Source organism: Salvia splendens, chromosome 9, assembly GCF_004379255.2.
Source record: "Salvia splendens isolate huo1 chromosome 9, SspV2, whole genome shotgun sequence".
Classification (NCBI taxonomy): Eukaryota; Viridiplantae; Streptophyta; class Magnoliopsida; order Lamiales; family Lamiaceae; genus Salvia; species Salvia splendens.
Window position 1 is genome coordinate 33,569,292 of NC_056040.1, and position 4,489 is coordinate 33,573,780.

General features: G+C 43.3%; 1 long non-coding RNA gene across 1 annotated transcript; it reads left to right on the forward strand.

Annotated features, from left to right (window-relative positions):
- Positions 1–2,182: 2,182 nt before the first annotated feature.
- On the forward strand, positions 2,183–3,976 carry LOC121748874. Its single transcript, XR_006039537.1, has 2 exons — positions 2,183–3,529; positions 3,641–3,976. It is a non-coding gene; the product is annotated as an uncharacterized LOC121748874 (long non-coding RNA).
- The last annotated feature ends 513 nt before the right edge of the window (positions 3,977–4,489 follow it).

Genomic DNA, 4,489 nt, shown 5'->3' on the forward strand with positions numbered 1-4,489 from the left:
GCTTCACAGCATGCTATAAATATCGTTTCTGGGTCACGTAGCCACTTGGGCCTGTAACATCACTTTACTGGATCGCGGGTACGATCTTTGTTCGTGTGGGGATGCGTCTCCCGAACAGGCTTGAAAGTACACTATTTTCATTATGACTTGGTCTGTATAAAGATTTTGGAAACTTCTTGGTTCATTGTCTAGCATACATTTATATATATATATATACTATCTGTGTGTTCAAAGGAATGGACTTCCTTTAATTGCTGTCTATAGGTAGTACAATAGTACTTTTTGGTTCGTCTTTTCTTTCTCAAAATTCCTTGGCATTAGAAGCTTACCAAAACTGATGGGTTTTAGTTGGTCTCATCGCCCTGGAAGGCGGTAACAAAATCTCATTCTGCTCGTACTTGGTCCTATATGTCTCACCTAAGGTACTTCTCTAAAGCACTCTAGGTTCGCATACATAGTCCCACATGACATCTACAAATCTCAGTCAAGTTTTTTTTTTTTGAAATAAAACACAGATACATTAAGCATATCTCATGCAAAGTATCAGCTATCACGTTGCATCTTGCAAACATTTTAAATAAACATTTTTGTTCCCACTTAGGGCTGTGAAAATTCTTTTCTTTTTCTGAAAACTTAGAAAATTTCATTTTCCTTCTCAAAACGAAAAAAATATATATATATTTTCTCTCTTTAAAATTCTCCTTTCTGGACGAGAGGGCGTCGATCCCTGTTTCTGGTGCAGTTGATCGTGTCGAGCTGAGGTGTTGGGATCTTGTACTGATCATTCTGTTCACTTCCTAGCCAAGTAGTACTGTTTTGGACTGAGGCTTAGAAGGAAGGTTCTTGGGCCAAAGCGAAAGAAAGGTGCTCTGATACCACTCTGTCACGACCACATCTCCCTAGTCAAAGAAAGTGTAGCTATATCGCGACTAAAACTTACAGAAGCTGTCTCAACTCATCATAAGATGCTTAAATCAAAGGAAACATTGTCTGAAATGTGTTGAGGGTACAAATCATACTGAATCAGAGTAGTTATGAAACAATTGTCTTTGCTAAAAGCAAGTTCTAAATTTGTGCAACGGAAGAGTACCAAGACAGATGTAATATGTATGAAGACATACTACACCAGCTATCTTCCTACTTATTTAGCCTTCTGTCCCAACACCTCCTCGGCTTTGACAACGATCAACCTGCACATTAAGGAAAACAATATGCAGGGTTGAGTACTTGATATATATTCAGTGGGCTTATGCCGAAAACTGTTTTCTTTTAGTTGTCAGCCAAGCTGAGTGAACGCGGGGTTTTTCTAAAAATAAGTCCCGGTCACTAAAATCTGTTATTTCTTTCTGAAATAGACTGCAGTCTTTTAAACTTCTGATGATATGCCATATCAAACTGCGTGAATCGGGAATGTGGCCACATTCCACGATCACTGGGCCGGCCAACCTGGCGCTAGCTCACGACCCCTGGACCGGCCAACCAGGTGCTAGCTCACGGTCCCTATGTGTACACTAGCCCGAGTAGGATTTACTGACCTACTGGGACGCGAATTCGATTTAATTGGTTGGCATAGCCAACAGATAGGCAATCATAAAACAAAACATGGCATGACAACTCATTGAAATAATCATGTTTTCACATAAAACACGCTTTAAAAGAAAGAAGAGAAACGCCCACCTCAATTGCTTAATCTCTTGCAAACGGGTGTTTCCCTGTCCTGAGATTACGCATCGAGCGACGACGTTCCTCTACAAAATTTAATATACTTAAATTAGGCTTTAAATAACTATTTATCTTGCATGTATGCATGCCTAAGCGTGTACTTATTATTTTACTTCCTTTCTATATTTAGAAATCTTAAATCCTTAATTAAATCAGCGATTTAATTTATTCGGGAGTCTTGCCGAACTGTTCGGGTATAATAAATTCTCGATTATCATCTTTAAGTATCTTGAAATACTTACTTGGACTAATGAAAGTCCCACTTAATTATTTAACGGATATTGTATTAATCACGGCTAATGTTTTCTTTCCTTCCGTGGTTTAAGGAATAATTCTTCATTTTCACAATTAAATAGGGACGTGGCTAAGAATTTCGGTGGCCCGTAATGTCGTGAACCGACCTAAATTCTTACAACTCTTTCTGGGCCCAAAATTTAAATGGAGGGGTCTACTTCTTAAATTCCCTGGCCCAACTGAAGAAAATACTCCCTTCCACCGTCGGCCTCCTTCTCAAAAGAATTCCCCCAATTCAGTGTCTCAAATCCCAAATTTTGAAGAGGAAATCCCTTGGCTCCACCCCTTCTCTCTTTCTTCGTTCGACATCGCAGCCCATCACCACCACCTCTATCTCCGGCGAGGGAGATCGGCATCAACGAGATCTTTCTCCTTCTCTCGGCGGCATCGCTGCTGTCGCAACACCAAATCGCCGCCGCCTCTACACCGGATTCGGCGAGTCGCTGCCGCTGCAATGTTCGCGGTGGTGGAGACGCTGATCGTGCCGTCCGTCGCCGTCGCTACTTTGGTCGGGAGTTCTCTCTTCCTTCGGAGTTACCGCGTCGCTGGCCAGTCTGCCAGCTCACGTGGGAGCAGCTCATTCGCCGGCAATGGCAGCATCGCCACTGGACGTCGGTCCCTGCCTTCTTTCCGGTGCCGCCGCACAACACCGAGTTCGGACAGTCCAGCTGCCGCTGCCCGGTAGCGGCTCCGTCGCCATCTCCGTCAGTTCTCTGGGGCTCTGTCGCCTAAGCTAAGTCCCCCTTCCTAGCTTATACTAGTTCTTGAGAGTTTACTGAAGCGAGTTATAGTGTATGGAGCTACTTGGCAAATCTTTGTGATGTTGCTGTAGTAAACCTTTAAGTTCTATCTTAAGTGATTTGTTAGATTCGACATTAGTTCTATGAGTTCTGCTCTATGCTTTGCTATCTCCCTCAATCTTAAGGCATGTTCTACTGTGATGCAAAGTGGTGTCGTGGAAGTTTCCTGTTGTGGAGCTGGAGCTGTGGACTCCTTCCTTTGTCGCCTAGTTCTCGGCTTGCCTTTGCAGGCTGACTGAGGTTCTTGCTTCTCGATGAAACAGAATAATCTTTCCTAGACATCTTCTTACTTTCACTCTCTCCTTCTCCTCCATCCTTTGTCTACTGATTGTGAAGTGGATTTGTGGTGAATGGGGGTATATAAATGGAAGCTGTACCTTGTAGTTTGTTGAGATTTAGCAGAATCAAGTCTGCAAGTTCTTTGTCTTTTGTTGAACTGATTGGCTGTTTCTTTTGGAGGTAGTGCAAGGGTGTACTCGTGGGTTTAAATGGAGCCGTTATACTACTTTGTTTTCTTCTTGCAGCAGCCCCTTTTTCCTTTGATGTTACAGCAATTTAACTGAAGTGTTGGTAGTGAGTTTGCAGGTGTACAACAAAGGTGGAGAAAAAGGTTTGGCTGTGCCCTGCAGGCCGTTGCAGGCTGCACTGCCTCGCGGCAGCCTTCGGCTCAGGCTGTGAGTGTAGGAGGCTGTTACACTGCCTCTTTTGGCAAGGTACTTGGTCTCCTTTGGAAAGTTTAATGCTCCCTTCCCTTACTTAGGAATAGCTAGCCTTCGTACCTCATATTTGCTTACTAAACTCCGGCTTTTTCTTCCGTGTTGCAGGCTGATTTGTTCACTGAGTCGAGAAGGGGACCGGCCATGGTTCGCTCGTTCCTACAGAAGGCCGGACCGTGGCCTTGGGCGTAAAGAGGAAATTCACAAGTGCGTGCCACCGGGCACTCGGTTCTTTAAATTCTTAGGCAACATTTGGATACCCTTTGTAATAGCATCCGAGTTCTCTTTCTTTTTCTTTGTTTCAACGCATGTAACGTTTAGTATAGTTGTCGGATTTCATTTCCTTAAATTTCATCGTCAAGCATTTGTAAATTAGACTTAGCTTGAAACTAGTACATTCTGCTTACTTAAGAAATAAACGAATACTCTCTCGTTTTTCCTCTACCAATTTCTAGCATTTATTTCATAATTCCGAGAAATTATATCGCGGCTGGTCCTCAAGCTCCTGCGTCGCCTCCTCGCGGCCGTGGTGCTTCCATAGGGCTTTCACTGTTACAATAGTTTTATTTCTCAACTCTTTTACTTTTCTGTCTAGAATTGCTTCTGGTTTTTCTTCATAGATCAAATCTGGTTCTAACAAAATTTCTTCTTGGTGTACTATGTGGTTGGGGTCAAACACATACTTTCTCAACTGTGATACATGAAACACATTGTGAACATTCCCGAAGCTTGGCGGGAGTGCTAATCTGTACGCCACAAGGGCGACTGTTTCTAGGATCTCGTAAGGTTCGATAAAACGGGTTTCAGCTTGCCCTTGACGCCAAATCTAGTTATCCCTTTCGATGGGGATACTTTCAGAAAGACCTTGTCTCCCGCTTTGAACTGTAAATCCGTTCTGAGGTGAGCATTACTGGTACACCATGCAGACGCACGATCTCTTGCACATAAGTCTGTGCC